This window comes from Diplotaxodon limnothrissa, linkage group LG16, assembly GCF_057381915.1.
Source record: "Diplotaxodon limnothrissa isolate DT_005_m linkage group LG16, D_limnothrissa_male_GT1.1, whole genome shotgun sequence".
Taxonomy (NCBI): Eukaryota; Metazoa; Chordata; class Actinopteri; order Cichliformes; family Cichlidae; genus Diplotaxodon; species Diplotaxodon limnothrissa.
Window position 1 is genome coordinate 36,177,354 of NC_140611.1, and position 19,830 is coordinate 36,197,183.

The 19,830-nt window shown below is 38.7% G+C and overlaps 1 long non-coding RNA gene across 1 annotated transcript; it reads right to left on the reverse strand.

Moving 5' to 3' along the window:
* Nucleotides 1–4,453: 4,453 nt before the first annotated feature.
* On the reverse strand, nt 4,454–7,169 carry LOC146616600 (uncharacterized). Its single transcript, XR_014906947.1, has 3 exons — nt 7,082–7,169; nt 5,824–5,959; nt 4,454–4,539 (listed from the first exon to the last, which is right to left on the reverse strand). It is a non-coding gene; the product is annotated as an uncharacterized LOC146616600 (long non-coding RNA).
* Between the last annotated feature and the right edge of the window lie 12,661 nt (nt 7,170–19,830).

Consider the following 19,830-nt stretch of genomic DNA (forward strand, 5'->3'; position numbering starts at 1 on the left):
TGTTCCTATCAATACACAAGACTTCGTTAATGTCCCGGTGTCTGGGACTACTAGAGCTAGCGTTTTGACTTCTAGTTCAGCACCAAGAAAGTCTTTAGGAAAGGTGATTCCAATCTCAACATAACCCAGGTAAGGTACAAGCTGCCCATTGGCCCCTTCAACCTCCAGAAGGTCATGTAGTGGCTCTATCTGTTGCTCAGACAAATACTGGTCATAGTAGGACTTGGTGACAGTGGTCACTTGAGAACCTGTGTCAAGGAGACAACTGCACACCTTACCTTTGATCGTGACTTGACCTGTACTCTTTGTGCCTATGAGCCTCTTAGGTAGTCTGAAAGGTTGTTCTCCAACATGGGATTGCCTCAAAGTGGCCTGTGCTCTTGGTTTAGCTTGACTTCCAGATTTAGCGGGACGATGTTGACCTGCTTCAGTCCCAGTTTGCCCCACAACTGAGACTGCGTCTAAAAATCCTGGTCAGCAGATGGAGTGTTTTGCATCTCCCAAATGCGACGCTTCTCTCTCAATTGCTTCCTCTTATCAGCGACAAGAGTGGGGTCTGGGTCATTACTGCAACTTGCTGAGATGTGGCCATCCTGACCACACTTGAAGCAGTACCATGGTTTTGGCTGGGTGCTCTGCCGCAAGTTGGCAGGCTTCGCACTTGTGACCTTGATGCTAGGTGTTGCCATAGCCATCTCACGTAAATCACACTCGGCCTTGTCCTTAGGCTTCGAGCTTTTCTTCTGTTTCTTTGCCATCAAATTAGTAAGCTGACTCTGTAGGGATGCAACTTGCTTCCTCAGATCTGTCAACGGGTCAGAATCAGATTGAGTCACTGCCTGTAGCTCACTACAGGTGCAAGTCTTTTGACAGTGCGCCACAACCCGCTGCCGGGTTGAGCCAAGGTGTTTCTTCATCCGTGTAGCTTTAGCTGCCAGTCTATCTTCTTCTGTCCGGAGCATTAATAGAAGTTCTGAGAATGTTGGGGGTTGGCTTTTCTTGTTTTCAAGATTAAGATCTGAGAGCAAGGTGTGGTCCCAACATCCACGACAAAACTGCTTGAGAATGTGTTTATCGGCATCCCCAGCAGAGACTCCTCCCCTCTTCAGAGTAAGGTTCAATGCGCCCTGAAGACGGCAGAGGTACGCAGAGGCCTTTTCACCAGGATCCTGAAGAGTGTTCATGAATTGGGCGAAAAGCTCCTCTCCATCTTCCACTGTTCCAAAAGCTGCATCCAACAACTGAAGGTAAGTCTCAGGTGTAGCTTCTGGGCTCAGTCTGTTGACAATGTCAGCTGCAGGAGACAACAAGCTCTCAAAGATCTTTCTAGATTTTTGAAGTTCAGACATGGCAGGGTCTTTCCTGAGAAGTTCGACATGTGAACGCCATGTGTCATAATCTGTCTCACCGCTGGGTCTGGGGATCCTGCCAGAGAATGACCGGAGTCTCATTGGAGAATATGAATGTGCAATCAAGTCATCTTTCTTCACGATGTGTTCCACAATGACTTTCTGAATTTCAGGTGGGTTGAAACTGTTTGCCGCACTAAATGGGCTCTTTTTGAAATCAACAGGTAGGTGTGGCTCTGCACCACCTTGAATCAATCCTACCTGGGGTGGATCTTCAGAAAACTGCTGGCGTGCAATCTCAGAAGTTTCAAGAGAGGGGCGAAGCTGGTTCTCCCTGTCTGGATCATCAACTTGCATGGAGGAGAGCATACATTCATCATCGGTCTCTGAACTCCCAATGATTTCACTGATCTCTGTCATCATCGACTTCAGTACCTCTTCAAAACTTTTGCCACTCAGTTTTGCCACCTGCTTTATTTCATCTAAGTAGGACTTAGTAGCACTGCCACCCACCTTGGCAGTGTAAACGCTGGAGAGAGCTCTTACATGGTATTTTACACCGGGCTTCCCTTCAACTTCATATGTGTATGGCAAAAGATCAGTTAAGGCATCAATGGCGTTACCACTTCGGTACTCGACGATCAGGTTTTTGAAAAATTCTGAGTTTGGATCTACAACTGGGACGGCTCTAAAGGTACCATACTGCTTCAAAAAGTCAAGAACCCCTTCATCATCCAATGAATTGAGTGTACCACTAACAATTACTGCATTGGGGACTTTGATACCTGAGCTCAATACAAAATCCATCTTGTGGCAATAGCAAAAGATGTTTCAATGACAATACACACTTTAAGGAGGTTTCACTGCTGATATTCATGCACCAAAGAGCTCCTGGCTGGCTCGCCACTTTTGTAGCACTTACGTGGAGTTACATAAAGTACCGATGGATAATTACCAAAGTAATAAGCAATTTGGGCTAGTGTCAGAAGACTGAGAACGACTCTTAGAGCTCTGGTACACGAATGGCAGAGAAACCAGACAAACACAGTTATGTGGCTTTAAAAGTACTTTAGTGATGTTAAGCCTTGTAAAAGAAATTTGTAAACAACACAGTATTACAACAGGTTTTAACAGAATGTCAAGTATAAAAATTTCCCCCAAAGTAGCAAAAAAAAATAGAATTAAATAAAATTGTGCACAAGTAAAAGAATTTGTCTTTTTTAAGTCCAAATAGTACCGGTGGGGCCCATAGAATTCATCTGACAAGGAGTGTGTGTGTGATTGTCTGTCCTACCGTACTACTTGTACAGTAGAGGACTGTAGTCCATCAATGTGCAAATGAGTGTGCGTGTATATGTATATCGCCTCCTAGGATCTTGGGTTGGCTCGCCATCCAGTGAACACTGGAACACTCTGGGTTCTGGAATCGCTGACCTGGTCTTTGGATTCGTCCCATATAAAAACCTGACCTACACTGTAAAAAAATATTCCGTAGAAAAACAGAAAATGTCCTGGTAATTTTCTGCAAGTACATTTTCTGTTTTTTTACGGAGGTTTGACGGACCTTTCTGTAAATGATAAAACGGAAAATTCTGTAGATTTACAGTATACTCTCTGTACTATTTACGGACATTTTCTTCAGCTATAAAACAGAAAATTCCGTTTATTCACAGTATATTTTCTGTATCATTAACTGATATTTTCCGTTAATAGAAAAATTGAAATTTCTGTTTATATTACTATTTCCAAGCACTTCTTTTCACTGTAACTCATTAAATATAGTTCTTTATATCCTTAAACGTACATTTCTATGCAATTACAACCTAGTACACCATGTACTCAAAAATTCATAAATTAAAACTTAAATTAATTTGTGCTTCGTACACAACAACATTGGTACAATTAATGTTAAATATTCTTTTATTCTCCTTAACTCAAACACTATACTAAAATATAATGACAGCATCCATCTTGTCATAAAACTACTAAACAGCTGATACATGAACAAAATAACTCACAAGCTTTCAAATTTGAGCATTTTTATTACCTTGAAATCAGGTTGCCCTCATGTAAATGTGTTTATTTACATTCATTCAAGTGGCTACCAAGTGTTTTCTTCAAACAGGACACCTGACAAACAAAAAATGTCATATTTAACGACATGTTCACATTTAATAATATCCAGAGTACCTTTGAGTTAGAATCACTGCCTTGTGGTAGTTTTGCCTCAGCCAAATGGTTAAGGTGTGGTTTACATCCATCTCTGTCCACTTATGATACAGTATACACATGTAGTCAGTTATAGCCAAACACCTTTGATTACTGAATTGCATTCACTTCATTAATGAAGTGAATGTAATTCACATTTGTGTGAACATTTGTCTGAGATTAACTCTTTGGGCTCTTTACCTTACAATATAACATACTTGAGTCAAAATTTGTTGACTGTTTAAGTGGTGCCACATGAATACAACTGAACAGATCTAAAGAAGATGTTCCTGAACTTTGGGTTTATTCGAACAGGACTGATGGATAACCACAGGACTTTTCCCCATATGATAACTACAACACATAATAAATTAAGACAGATTACTGTCCCAAACTTAAAGATAAAAGTGTATTTACGGGACTTGTTTTGTCAGTGAGGAGCAAAGTATAATTAGAAGTGCTTGTTCTGATGAAAAGTTAAACTGTAAACAGCAGCATAGTGAATAAGGATCTGTGTCCACGAATCCTCAGCAGTGACAACACTTAAACATCATAGTTCAAAATCCTTAATGCACACCTTTTTCTCCACGGTGTTCAAATTCTCTAAGCTGGTTAAGTAGAGGAAAAAGTCTGACATATTTCATGACCATTAAATGTTAGACAAGGCTCTGAAAACGAGGTTACAGTTACAAACAAAAACCTCTGCTTGTGCGCACAGACCCTAAATCACAACAAATAAGACAATAGTAAGACAAATTACTACAAAGTCTTGTTACCGCTCTTCATATAACAGTGTGACAAAGTCCTGAATGCAGCCTACATGTTAGTACATCAAGGTCCATCTGAGCTTTAAGTAAAATACACACAGCTTTCCCTTGGATTTTAAGAGTTGCTCAGTTCATACAGGAACTGCAGCAGTCGGAGTTAACGTGTCGCTGTGTTGCTCCTCCGTGTCAGCCATTGAGACTAGTCGCAATTTATTCTGAGGAATAAAAGAGAAACAACAAGACATTTTTAAAAAGTTTGTATTTTTATAATTTTTTTTTACCTAGAGCATAAACAACATAAACAAAAAAAGGATTAGGGCTGTGCGATATGACGATATATATCAGATTACGATATAAAAATGTCTATCGTTTCATATTATACACTATTCTTTGTTTTGTGGTGTTGCAAAATAAACTGTTTACGGCAATATTTTTTTCATGGTTTTGATGGTCACTGTAGTTGCTATATTATTTCTTAAAGTTCTCTCCTTCTCTTATACTTAAAATAACCACACTATGGACGGACAAGTGACTGTTTTTACGCGTACTTTCGTTACCAACAATGAGGATAAAACCATCGTGTGGCTCCGCCGTCCGCTTGTTTATTTTCCACGTAAACCTTTCACAATAAAGCTTAAGTTTCTGTTGAGACTTTTCAAACTAAACTGAAATGATATACATTATTCTCAAACATAAAATTTCAGAATATGCATCAAACAAATGACCTCAAATAAAAACATCAAGTAACTATAAATGGCGCTTACAGTCACCACGCAGATGAAGGCACAGAGAATACCAGCATGGCCAGCAAGGATGAGGCAGAACCAGAAGGACCAGTCAAAAGAAATCGAGGACCTTATTGTTAAATGAGGGGCTACCTCTGTAGCATGGACATGGTTTGGTTATGAAAAGTCTGACACGCCCCAGAAAACTGTACTATGCAAATTATGCCACAAACTGGTCCCCACCACCACTCGAACACGACAAACCTCTTTAACCACCTACACAAGAATCACATGAAAGAGTTTCGAGAGAGTTTACGAATGAAAAGCAAAAAAGAGTCGTCAGGTGCTCAAAATAATCCTTAGACTCAAACGTTAGAACAGGCTTTTCCTTGCAGCACGCCGTGTAATAAATACTCAGAAAGAAAATGGCGGCCATTTAAACTCATGTCTAAAAATGTATAGTTTCATGCATCGGTCAAAACACTCGACTCCAGGTACACGACGCCCAACTGAAAACATTTCACATAAGTCGAGTTGCCCGAGAATCACAGAATTTACAGAAAATGCACTATTTTGTGATATATATCGTTATCAGGAGAGATACGTCTTATATTGGGGATATGAGATTTTGGTCATATCACGCAGCCGTACAAAGGATTATAATTCACGTAGAGTTGCATACACATAACACCATTCTGTTGCAACAAAAGCAGTTTATAATTAAAGTAACATACATACCTTGAAAAACTAAATCAACCACAACATTAAACTCACCTTGTGTTTGTAGAGAAGGTGATCAGGGTTTTTCTTCATTTCCTGAGACCAGCTGCTCTGGATCATCACCAGCTTGTATCTTCATCTTTTTTTTCCACTCGGGGAAGTCTTTCCTTTTCTTGGCCATTGCTCTGCACTGGAAAACCAAAGTGTGTGATCAAAGGTGAAATAAGGGATATTTTTCCACTGCAGGACTTAAAGTGCTTCAAGTAGTGATAGCTGTTGATCCATTTCTCAAATAATCTGTAAGGATCTGGATTTTTAAGAAAGATACAAATATCTCTGCTTATATTTGGCTAAAAGCTTGATATAGACAAGGCATATAGAGCCCCTGCACACCAGCACTGCGCTTACATTATAGTTCAATCAAGAAATAGTTATTATTGATTTATTATTGAATTTTTTTAGTAATAATTTTTAGTATTTAATCACATTAGCACAGTGGGGTGACAAAAATATTCCACATACAAGAAATGCTGCTCAGCATTTCATAAATTACATTTTCAACAAATGTTGGAGTAAAAACACAGTTACAGGGAAAATGTGTCTGTCTGTAAATATTAACTAAACATTTCTATGTGCTACAAAATAGACATACTGTAATTGTAAATGTGCTGAGGTGAAACTATACTTTCAATAATTTTACCACTACAGTCTGTTAACCACCGAAATAATCTATGCTGGTCAGCTAGCTAAAAGTCTTTACTTTAGCAGCCCAAATCAGAGGCTAACATTAGCATTTGCTAGCGTCAGCCAGGAAGGTCTGAGGCTTAAACTAGGGTTAGTGTAACTTTGCCTGAAACCCTTTAAAGTGTACAGTAGAGCCAACTGTAAAACACAGGTATTGATACAGTACTTATTAGAGTCCTAGAATAATTTCTAGAACCATGAAGTTCTCACTTTCCCAGTTATCCACATCGCTGACTTTCGCTAATTAGCTAGTTAGCAGTCACAGCTGTGTAATACCCAGAGAGAGACAGACAGCTAACTTTAATATTTATGAAAACTGGTTCAGCCACTGAAGGGCAAAACTGGTGGTATCACAGTAAAAATTATTTTAACATTAACTAAAATAAAGCTTAAGTCATGTTAAACCTAAATAACAATTATTTTAAAAAATGAGTCAGCAAAATATTCCTGACTTGTCTGGAGACAGCCGAAACCAGTTAAATAAATTAACAATTCTTTCTAAATAAAAACACGGAGTCTTTTGAAAAACATTATTTTAATAAAACGAAACATAAGTTTTAATACTTACCACAGAAATTTGAAGGCAGTTTCTCCAACTTCAGAATCCAAAATCCAGATGAAGCCTGAAAGAAGCCTAATGGCTGCTCTTGCGCTTACTTTTCCCTCCTTTTCAGGTTCTTTTTCCCACAATGCATTGCAGTAGTTGAGAAATACAGAAAAATACCTGTAAATGACTAATACGGAAAATTCCTTCACGTTTATACAGTAGATTGTACTGTATTTTTACGGATTTTTTTTACAGTGTATAAACAATGGCCAAATATATGTCACGTGCCCTTTAAGGATAACTCTCACAAATTAAACTAAAGTAGTGTCACAGTGCAGTAACTACTATTCAGATCAGCTATCATCAATTCAATCATCATCAGTTCAGTCATGTTGTACAACATTAAAATATCAAGTTTCAAAGGTCAAAGTATCAATATCCAAAATTTCACAGTATCAAGGTTCAATTATTTGTAACCTGCAGTAACATTAAAGATTATCTACAAGGTTTTAAACATTCAGGAATTATAGTCACCATATAATTCACTTTCATTGTAAACATTAATTACATCGATCAAAATAAACTCACTGTACATATATATCTAATCACAAATAAATAAGTATATTACCCCTTTTAAGAAATGGAATAATATGCAAATGCTTATCAGAAATTGAACAAAGTGCAAATAATCAATTTCAATAACACGTAAACACAAGGACTCAGTCCACAAATAGGAGTATTAAAATAGACGTGCTTAATCCCGCTTGTACCATAGGCCTATCAGTACAAGTGGAAATACACTAAAAATTACCTCCAAGTGTTCAATACTGAGTATTGTAAAACAACTGATTGACATCAAAATTTAAACAGGAAGCAGGATAAAGTCTGATTACAATTATCTCTCATAAAGTTATTTTTAGCTGCTTTAACCATTTACAGCTTTTCACATGTTAATGACTTAGTTAACGATCTAACTAGCATAACAACAGCGTTTCAGAGACATCGAACAACTGTACCCACACTCCGCACATCATGTGTCTGATTAGCCACATTTAGCTTACCGCCGTCGAGTGGATGCTCAGCATTTACATGGAGCCACAGCTCAGTAAACCCTCCGGTTTCGCTCTGCCCTTGACAACAACAAGTGCAAATACATAATTTGTGAAAAATATCAGTTTAGATGGTATTTCTTTTAACTCGTTAGAGGTTAATTTCTCCAGCTTACCGATAACAAAAGTTTTAGTCCGTCTGCTCTGTTCGGCTGTAGAAGCAAGAGACTGAAAACTTGGGAGCTGGTACTAAGGAGGGACAAGAGCTGCCTAGAGCTTCACCGATTGGCTGACATGTGAGGAGTGGAGTAAAACAATAGGCTCTCATCAGAGCTCATCAACCCTCTGAGAAACTTAACCCTTGTTTGACCAGAGCATATCATATATAATCTGCATCCCTTCTATGTTTAAATAATTATCTTGATCTCATTTCACTTTCATTAACCGGGACAGTAAGAACAGAACAATGAACATTAAATGTTTTAATTTTTCTTCTCTTTCTGTTTGAGATGATTTTAGGAACTGGGTTACACTATTATAAGTAAATAGGAGCTGTATGTTTTTAGATCATCAAAGATCATCAAAGAAAGGGAACCAGAGGTTGTAGATAAAAGATGCCACGATGTAACCCACCAGTTAATGAATTCCTTCTGTGAAGCCTCAAGCTGAGCATTTTCACTGTTGCCATCTTGGTATTTTGAAACTAAACATAGCAAGCCAGTGTATATCAGTGGGAAACTGAAGGAAGCTGCATGCTCATATAGTAGTGACTTGTGAATCACAAGCCCACCTTAAAGCAAACCCTGAATTAGTGTTTTTCTTTTACCCTAATTGGAAACATAATTTACAAAATAAACAGCATGATGTGTTCAATAAGCATAACCTAATCAGAAAAATGTTAATTTAAGTCATTTTCTATTATTCTTCTATAATATGATCAGACTTATTCTTACAATCTGGTTGTCATTAGAGAGGATGCAGGTTTAAGGCACTTCTGCATTGGTTGCTATAAGTATACATACATATATATTAAAAAATAATGTCTACGAAGAGAACTTGCTGCTGCATTAGCTCATTAGTGCTTAGCTGTTTTGTGCAGTCATTCACATGGACATTAAAACATACCTGACACGTGTGTGTGTGTGTGTGTGTGTGTGTGTGTGTGTGTGTGTGTGTGTGTGTGTGTGTGTGTCTGTCACATGGCTAACTGTAAGAGCGAGGCCAGCTGCTAGCTTTGCGGTTAACATTAGCCAAGTTAGCCACGTATTACTGCTATTACTGTTATTGTTCATTTACAAATTGAATGTGGGACGAACTAGAAAGCATCCTGACCTCCCATAATAGTTTCATAACATTTCATTGGCTGGTGATTGCATCAGTGTGTTAACATGTTGAGCTTTCACTTTCAAATTCAGTTCAATTCAGTTCCGCCAGCAACGACATCATACATTCAGAAAGAGGCGAGAGCTTTGAAGCCTTCCTTGCTCGTCTTGCTTTGGTCTGCTTCTACAGAAATGTCATTGCTGTTTGCTGCTGCAGTTCTCTCTAACTACTGCCTCTAAGTTTGCATCAATGTTGCTGCATAGGATGTGTGAGCTTCTACAGTCAACAACTATGTCCATAACTGTATAACCATGTACCAAAAATCATAAACAGAAGTAACTGATTAGCAGACATCAGAAATCCAATTATATATTCTTCTGACTCATAACATTATGTGGCCAAAATAATAACCTAACACATGAATTATCTAAAATGGTTAGTGATTCATTCTTAGTAAGGCTCCATCTATAGTCTGCTGAAGAAGGCCCAGAGTAATGAAGAAACAGGGACTGGAGGATCAGATTGATATCTTTATTACCTGTCTTTTACCTAGTAATTTACTGTCGCTGAAAAATCACAGAGGGGCTCAGTGTATTAACAGGTTGACTTACTGGATTTCTGTCCTTCAAAGATGAGTCTGCAATTCTATTTCGGAAAACTCCTCAGGAGACAGACGGAGCATACGTTTCACGTGTTAGAGCAACACAGCAAGGGAGGGATGAGAATGAGGTTTCTTGGACTGTTATTTTACATACAAATGGGAAAAATTACCTAATACTGTGTCCTTACAGAAGCTGTTCAGCCCCAAATTTTCTTCCCTTACTATTCTTTTTTTCACCTTGTTATTTTAAGTCATGGGCCCAATTTGATTTTTATTGAGCTGAAAGAGTAAAACAGCTGTATAATAACCTAGATTTTCTTTTAATGTAAAGGAGTACAGCTACACTGTAACCATTCCCACTTTGAACCGATGATAAAAAGTCTATACTTATCTTTAAAAACTGCAAGGAAGCTGGACTAAGCAGAAAGATCACAATCTTTTTGCTGTGACACAACAGTACTTACCACTGCATCGCTGAGTCACCCTCAACTGATACTGTAGCTAAATAAAAACGAATGTATAGTAAAATTACTCAGAACATTTCCTTTGTCTTAACATCATTTCCACAGTCACCTTTGAATCCAGAGACCAAATCTGACCAAATTTGATCTTCAAATCTTTAAACCTTTCTGTCAGCGTTCTGCATCTATTTGAAAGATTGGTTATGTAAAACATCACAAAGGGCAGGATGACGAAACCTTTAATTTTTACATGACAGAAAGCTGTCTACATCACTTTTATTTAACGTCAAGAAAACTTTATTGCCCCCGCAAATCGTAAGTCTTCCCGTGCCCTTCAATGGCCTTTGCTCTCAATTTTGATTACATAGTTATCAAAAAGTCTAATACCCTTTAGGTCTTTGAAAATGCTGCTGCATCATGTCGAGGTCTTCACCTAAATTCATTTTTCACTCCAGCATCCTGACCAGTAATTAACAGTCTATGGATGGTCCTTAGTGAAGTTGCAGAGAGAAAGAGCACCGAAGGCCTTGGAGGCGTTTCGAAGGTACATCTCTACATGTAAATCACGTGTAAACTTAGTGTACAGAAACCTTGAACATGAAAGCCTGCAAAGCGCTTGTGGTATGAACTCCTGAAAGACTCCAAAACTAAAGACCAGGATTATAAATACTGAACACTGTAGATAGTTTTTAAAGTTTGAAGCAGCCCAGACATGTTCCCTGATAGATGCTGCATCTTATTTAGCATGATTATGCAGAGCTAAATTAGCATTCCCAGTACATTTAGCAGTACTTGTAGCACTACAGTGCCTAAACATTAGCAACTAACAATATATTGTTTAATGGTGGGATGCCACAAGGATGTTCATCAGGTGAGCAAAATGTGGTGACATTAAAAAAGAGCTTTCTAATGTGTGTAATATGTATTCATGTAGTTTTGATGCACAAACCACACCGTGATTTCCTGGGATGATGAACCCATAACTAACAACAGCTTTAACTATAAAAGAGATGCCAAGAGGAAACAGCTTTAAGCAGAAAACCTCAGAATTGCTTATCAGGCAATCCATGACAACTTTTTGTTATGGGTTGTTAAACTTTTGACTGCCTAAAAGGGGTTATTTTACTACCCCAATTCCATAACAGTTGGTACATTGTGTAAAATCTACATAAAAAAGATCTTATTCACAATAGAGCATAGAAAACATGTCAAAGACATTTTACAATTTCATGAAAAAGAATTTGTGCATTTGTATTTGATGGCAGCAACACATTGCAAAAAAAGTTCAGATGGGAAGCCAAAAAAAGCAGGAAAAATAAGTGGTACAAAAAAAAAGAGAAACAGCTGGTGGCGCATTTAGCAACTAATTACGTTAATCTGAACAGGTCAGTAACCTGATTGGGTATAAAAAAAAGGGCATCTCAAAGCGGCACAGTGTCTCAGAAGTAATGATGAGCAGAGGTTTACCAGTCTGCAAAAAACTGTCAACAAATTGTGGAATAATTTCACAATAATGGTCCTCAATGTAAAATTGCACATGTCATTATCAACAGTACATGGTAATATCATCAAAACATTTCTGCACAGCTGGCTTTAAGCATTCAAACAGTGATTCACTTCATGTTCTTAAAATAGAGTTTGTGAGAAATAATATTTGATAGATTTGTTTGAATGGGAAGCTTTTGTATTTTGCTGTATGAGCCTCGGATTGAACATCAAACGCTGTTATTCAGCTGTGATCTGAAACGAATGCAATTAATCCTGGATCGATCAAACCTTCATTTGGTCAGGGCTAGGTAGTTTGTAATATTTGCACTTTGCCATGTTCTCATTTGTGCACTCAGTTCATTTTTGATCAATATGCTATTAAAGACCTTTTCCTGAGGCAGAACCTGTTTTCCTTTGGAGGTGTGGGGCATAATGTTTTGCAAATGCCTGCAGCCGTCAGGTTGAGTGACATAAGGGTTAAAAGAAAATTAGTTTGCATCGAGGTAAGGAAGTGTGGAGAAAAGCACCATGTGTCAAGTAGAAATCATTGATTCCTGTTATGCCTGTCTACTTGGTGGCCTTTTGCTTGTGGCCAGTGAAAAATTAGTCACCCTGAGGTGAAAATGGTTGGTTTCAGGGTGCGGCAATGGACTGAGATCAGTACTAAGTGAAATGCTGTGTATCAGAAACAAATGATGCTTGTTCTTTCTTCCCTCAAGTAGGCATGATTGAAACCTGAACAAAGTTCACGCATGTGGGTGGAATAAGTAGAAGACAATTAAAAATTAAACTTGCTACACTTTCTCATTTCCTATCAGCATGTTTTATGCTAATAATTCCCTTTTCAGCCAAACCGGTCAGAATGGGCTGTGCTTAAAATAGAAACTACTTTCCAAATTATACACATCTATTCAATTTCAACTCTAATATTACAATAATAATAAATTAGTCATTGTACCATTTATCAACCATTTGCATTAGTGCTGATGAATTATTAAGATCTTGAGAATACGTTTCCCAAAGGAACATGTAATACCAGTTTATGATTCATTTTCATTCAAAGGGGTCCTTGATTGTACCAGGGGTCGGTGTGGCGAAGCAGTGGGATCATTATAAAGATAATGCAATATTTAATTTATCCCTTTAGGTTAAGGTGTAATGGAATGAAAGAATGCAGGTTACCTGAAGCTGTAATTTCCAACGAGAGGTATTACAGAGGGGAAGTGAAAGACATACACAGATACAGCTATGATATACACTCAAATATCCAAATTTTAAGTCTGTCTTAAGACCTTAAAATATAAAAGTCATTCTAGAAGTTAGTCTCGCCACTCAGCAACCATTATGGCAATGCAATTGCAATTACTTCTTCCTCATCTACATGTTTTCTGTTCAGTCGTCAGAATCCCCAGTCAATCACAGCACTTACAAAAAAAAACATTGTCAGCTCAGCTTTACCCCAAATAAGGTATGAAAAGCATTTTTGCCCATTATGTGCAAAGTTACAACCATGTCAATAATTTTCTGCCTCAGTCAGTGAACAAACATCAACCAATGTCATGTTCAGGACACTGTTAGCCAAGAAAACATGACCAAGCTACACTACATTTTTAATATGACAACAAGAAACCTCAACTGTTTCCATGCGTCAGTGCAACAACAGATCAGGCAGGTGGAGGCAGGCCAACCACGGTGGTCTCAAGAGATTACTCCTAAAGATTTCTATCCAGGACTGGACTGAGTGGAGTCTTAATATCCCAGAAACTTGGTATACAGTAGATGGATGCCTACTAGTGCAATTACACCACATGACACATAAATACTTTACTGTTATTTAGAAAAGAAAATGTTGTCATTTTTGGCATTTGAGGTGTGGCCCATACAAGGCAAAAACCATAACTGATTTAAATTTGGCCATCCCTTGTTTTAGCCTTTAAAACTGAATGCTTTGATATCTCTGAGAAACCTCTGCCCGCTCCCTTTTTTCCATTCGTGCTGGAAAAGTGTGCATTTTTGTAATTTTTTTTCATTCAAAAATCCCTCACACACTTGGGGACTGCATCTTCTGATAGCATGTTCTCTAAAGCATACTAGTCAGACCATCTTTTTCAAGTCCCCAACATTTGCCCTACTACCAAACACAGCAAAAGAGCCTGTCTCATCACTTTGGAGAAAAACAGGGTTTTGTAGCACTCCTGTGGTTGGCGGGTAAATTTTCCAAGGGGAGACAGTGAATGTGATTGAGGTGTCAGCAGCTGGCATCTTTGGATTACAGCGATTGTAGGAGCAGCAGGTGGTGGCACAGTCGGTAATGGAAGTCTCATTTTCCTTGATGTAGAAAGGCGAGACCACAGCCTGATAGCCCTCGGCTTGAAAAGGCCAGTTCCTCTGGTTGAGGATTCTGTAAGTAATAGAAATACTGTGCCTCCAAAATCAAAACAAGACTAGCATGTCCACGAATTTTAAAATACAGCTAAGACATGCTTTTTTTAAGGTGCTGCTTAAATACACATGAATATGGTCCTGGTCATTGTAGAGCTTGAATTTTATAAACACTATAAAATCCTGTTTTGATCCCTCTCCAAATGTCAAGCCATGTGCAATAGAAAGCAGAAGAAATTAGGTTTTTAAAAGTTGACAAACAGCTAACCTGCTAAGTCTACACCTCACAGCTGAAACTGTATATGCAGTATATTTTCTCAAGATTTAAAAGGAAAGAAAAAAACCCTATTTATTCCCAGCCTCTAAACTAAGCCTGCCATGGCCCAAAATCTTTTTTTTATTTGATTTTTATTTTCATTAAAGCTTGCATTAATTACAGAATCTTTCTAACATCAGTTTTACATAGTGAACTTGAAAAAGCCATACCTTAAAGCTAATGTTTCTTTTGCAGAGGAACTGTATAGACTTTATACTGGTTTCCATCCATCCATCCATCCATCCATTTGCTTCCACTTATCCTTTTCAGGGTCGTGGGGGGCACTGGAGCCTATCCCAGCTGTCATAGGGCGAAAGGCGGGGTACATCCTGGACAGGTCGCCAGTCTGTTGCAGGGCCAACACACAGGGACAGACAACCATTCGCGCTCACATTCACTCGCACATTCACACCTACTGGCAATTTGGATTATCCAATTAACCTATCCCCACAAGCTGCATGTTTATACTGATTTATTATAACAAATATTTTTTGATATTTATAGGAAATTTTATAGTTCATACCTGATACTGTATAAGGTCCATATGCTAAGATTGCGATGTTTGTTGCTGTATTTACTTATGAAGACACTCCTTTGTAGCACCACACAATAATCACATCAGTAAAGGTTTGTTGGTTAGAAACCGATTCATGCATGTTACTGTATCCCCCTGCTTTAGTAAGGAAGCTATGCTAACGGAAACACTGACATATTTTTTAATTTGATTTTATTTATATAGCACAACAACAGTCACCTCAAGGTGCTTTGTATTGCATGGTAAAGACCCTACAATAATACAGAGAAAACCCCAACAATCATAAAACCCCTATTATCAAGTACTTAGTGACAGTAGGAAGGAAAAACTCCCTTCTAACAGGAAGAAACCTCCCACAGGTCAGGCCCGTTTGCTGTGAGCGACTGGGGGTGATGCAAAGAAGATAAAAAAAAAACATGCTGTGGAAAAGAACCAGAGATTAATAATATCTAATGAAAGGTCAGTGCTTTTTGGGGGGAGGCGATCGTGGCTCAAGAGTTGGTAGTTCGTCTTGTAATCAGAAGGTTGGCAGTTTGAGCCCCGGCTCGGACAGTCTCAGTCATTGTGTCCTTGGACAAGACACTTCACCTACCGCCTACTGGTGATGGCCAGAGGGGCCGATGGCGCGATATGGCAGCCTCGCCTCTGTCAGTCTGCCCCAGGGCAGCTGTGGCTACAACTGTAGCTTGCCTTCACCAGTGTATGAATGTGAGAGTGAATGAATAGTGGTATTGTAAAGCGCTTTGAGGGGTCCCGAAAAGCGCTATATAAATGCAATCCATTATTATTCATTATTATTTTACCAAACACAAGGAAATGGACAAATGCCCAAATCTAACATCAGTATCTATTAAATGTCAACTGTTATCAAGGCTGATGATTTTGTAAATGTGATCATTTTATGCTTTCTTCTGAAACTATAAACCACTATAACACTCCATGTTTTATTATTCTAATCTGTAACTCATATTGGATTTGTTGTGTTTTCAACAAACACTCAGCTTTTTAACACTGTTATCTTTCTCCAACATGAAGAGCATGAAGAGCTGCTCTTCATCTGCAGTTTTCTATTCCCTGTAATTACAGATGGGAAAGCTCATAAAATCAACAAGCTGTTATCTGTAGTACACAAATATTTCACCAATGTGAATATGTGTGTAACAATGATGGTGTGAAAAATTAAGAGAAATTGAAAACTGAGACGTGTTTATACTTGTCCGTGTCCTTGCCTCCGAGAACACGTGCTTGTGATCCCTGTATCTGTCTGTTGTAAGACTTGGGGCTCATATTTTATTATACTCATTAAAGTGTCCACCTTTGCATGTTTTTCATTCAATGTATTTCCCCATTCATACTTAACTAATTGTGGACTAACAGATAACCCTGAAGCAATATTAACTGAACAGCAGTCAGCATCCTATTGCTTTCATTTGAGTCTGTGGAGTGGTGCTAAGGTTGTAATGCACTGTTCTGTCAGAATCTTTAGTGTATTATAGATCTGTGTATTGGTTTGTGGTTGTATACTGCAGCATGCACCGGGTTATTACTATAATGACAACAATGTTGACAGTAGTGTGACCAAACTGTGCCACCCTGTATGGTCACAAACGGTTTAAAAGAGGGGCATAGCTACCATGATGTTAATCATTGATTTTTCTGTCTTCAGCTTCATAATCGTGGTATTTAGAAACTGGATGTGAGGCAACAGGGTTAGGTCAGACTGTAAAACAGCTCATGGATTGGCTAAATACTTGTCAATGATAAGTCATTAGCTAATGAGCACACTACAGACAATTGCTACTGTTATTGCTCACCTCAGAGCACTTTCTTGTTGTCTTATAAAAAGCTGTCAGAAAAAAAAAAAATCTGTTTTTGTTCATTCCCATGATGCAGAATTTAGGTTTCAGTCTATTGGATCTATTGCGGCCTTTGGCCTGGGAGCTTGAGGGTCCTGCACTCTGCACTCTTCTGGACAGAGAGCTCGGATGTTGTTCCAGAAATCTGTTGGAGCCACTCACCTAGCTTGGGGGTTTCTGCACCGAGCATGCGGTCAGTCGTGGGCATCTTTCTGATGTACTCGTGGGTTTTTATTGTCTCATCCTGGAGTGTGGCACTGACACTCATTAGTTCCCAGCCTCCTTCCTTCTGCTTAGTTTACAGTATCAGGGTGCTGGACTTGGGATGAAACCCTCCATGAGCTTCCTCGTCTTGATGTTAGTGGCTTGTATCTCCTCCTTTGGCCAGCTTATTATCCCAGAAGGGTACCTGATCATGGGCAGGGCGTAGGTGTTGATAGCCCGGATCTTGTTCTTACCATTCAGCTGACTCCTCAAGACTTGTCTGACCCTTTGCAGGTACTTGGTTGCAGCTTTTCCAGCGACCTCTCCATGGTTCCCATTTGCCTGTGGGATCCCCAGTTACTTGTAACTGTCTTCTATGTCGGAATTGTTGCCTTCTCGTAGTTTGTTCCCCTTAGTTCTGACTACCTTCCCTCTCTCTGTTGTCATCTGATTACACTTCTCCAGTTTGAACGACATTCCGATGTCATTGCTGTATATCCTGGTGTTGTGTTGGAAATCCTTTTTTTTTTTTTTTTGCCATATAGGAACCTTAAATTCTTCAACTATTTGTGTTAAAAAAAAAAAACATGCAGAAATGGTCCTTTTCATGTTCGAGGCTTGTGAGAAAAAATAATCTAAACATTATATTTCTTGCTTGCATTGCGTGTATGCTTATTCTTATCATAAGATATAATGTGTTATCAAAAGTGAACACAACGACAAAAAAGAAATGGAAAAATGCTTTCTTGGTTCTCCATCTGAGGCTTTATTCAAGCGTACTAACGTAGGTACATGAGACACAAAGTCAATAGAAGTAAACAACATATTTGAAGTATTTGAATGTGATAGCTGTATACAAGTATTAACATTGCTCTCAATAATAATATGATACTGTGGGATGAATTTTGGGATTTTTTTTTTTATTGGTTCCAAGGAAGCGTGCGTAGTTCACATTTTACTTGTACCCATAGCAACAAGAGGCATGCTTCATAACCTGTTAACTCTCTTGTCTTAAATTTAAATGGACAATATAAACATTGGTACCGTTTTATATGTTTACATAGTAAAAAAGCGTAACCATTTACTGTGACCAGTGTCCTTATAAAGATGAAGACAACACAGTGATGGAAACATCCCTGATTTTGATGCGGCAATCTCTTACACCACCCCGTCAGTTATTTTCTTTGTTATTTATTATAGCTTGTCAAAGTAAGGTAAAGGGTTTTTCTGTGAGGTGTTTAGATTATTTTTCTACCCCCTGCAAGTCTGTATGTGTGTAGGCATGGGACTGCGTGTTTGTGTGCAGCATGTCTGTGAGAATGAGTACACAGGCTTGGATTTTCACACTGGAGGTGCCAATTAGCTCTTGGAGATGACAAGAGAGCATGAGTTGGCTCAGCAGTAACGAGCTGCTCCAACAAAACCTCTCTGCCTGCTTCTTACTTTGTCTCGCCTCTTATCACCTATCCGCTTAGAATCTACGCCTATTTTGCTGCCATCCAGTCGCTTGCTCCATTTCTACTGCTTATTTCCGCTGTCTTTTTTTTTTGCATTGGCCATCGCTTTCACTCCTTCTCTGCCTGGTTGTTCATTTTCTGTGGGCCCCCAGCTGTCTCATTATAGTACTCGGCTTCGAGCAGACTTTTTATTTCTCTTTCTTCTGCTCTGCTGTACCCAACTGCTCTATCTAAAATCTCTCTCTTCATTCAGCCTCGTTCTTTCATGTTTACTTCTTCCTCATCTACATGTTTTCTGTTCAATAATCATTTTAGCCAGTGATTTAAAAACATCTTTATTCAGAACCACTGTGGTACCCAAGGAGCAATTGTTTTGTGTCAAAGGAGAGATCCAAGGCCTACCTGCCATTAATAAATCTTCTGTGTAAAAGGAACCACTTTACTGTGTGAATTCATGCACATAGATGTGAATAATAAGAGTTTTGTGCCACACCAAGTATTTACTTGGGGGGAAAATGACCTTTGAGCAATGACTTTTGTTCCTGCCACGTCTTATGTCTTTAACTGTGTTCATATTCTTGACATTCTTTGACCTGTCACTGTGCGGTTGGTTGGGTGTGCTGGTAAGATTTCCACCTGGGCAGCTGTCCAGTAAATCAGTCAGACTCCTTTAAGCCGGGCATATTTTGTCCTCTTGAGCTAGTTTCAGAAAATTCTTACAAGCTATTCAACAAAATGGAAAATTTGAGATGGGCGAGTTCGGGTGGAGATTCTGCAAGTGAGGTACTCTTTTTGATCTTTGATCATGACCAGAGTAGGAGTGGAGATTGAAAATGCGAGAGCAAGCCCAAACTATTGAAGATAAAATATATTTTAAAAGCTGAACAACATACAATAAGGTTTCTCTGCCTTATCTGGTTAAAGGTTGTAATGTCAATAAGTCATTATAACAGTGTGTCTGATTCTAATTACTGATGGTAGCGTCTTATCCCTTGATGTCACGTAATATTGTTTTCATTGCCACCAATGTCTCAGTTATGTACAAGGTCTTCTTTCAGCGTCGATGGCGTGATGCACCACTGCACCGCAACATTGGCC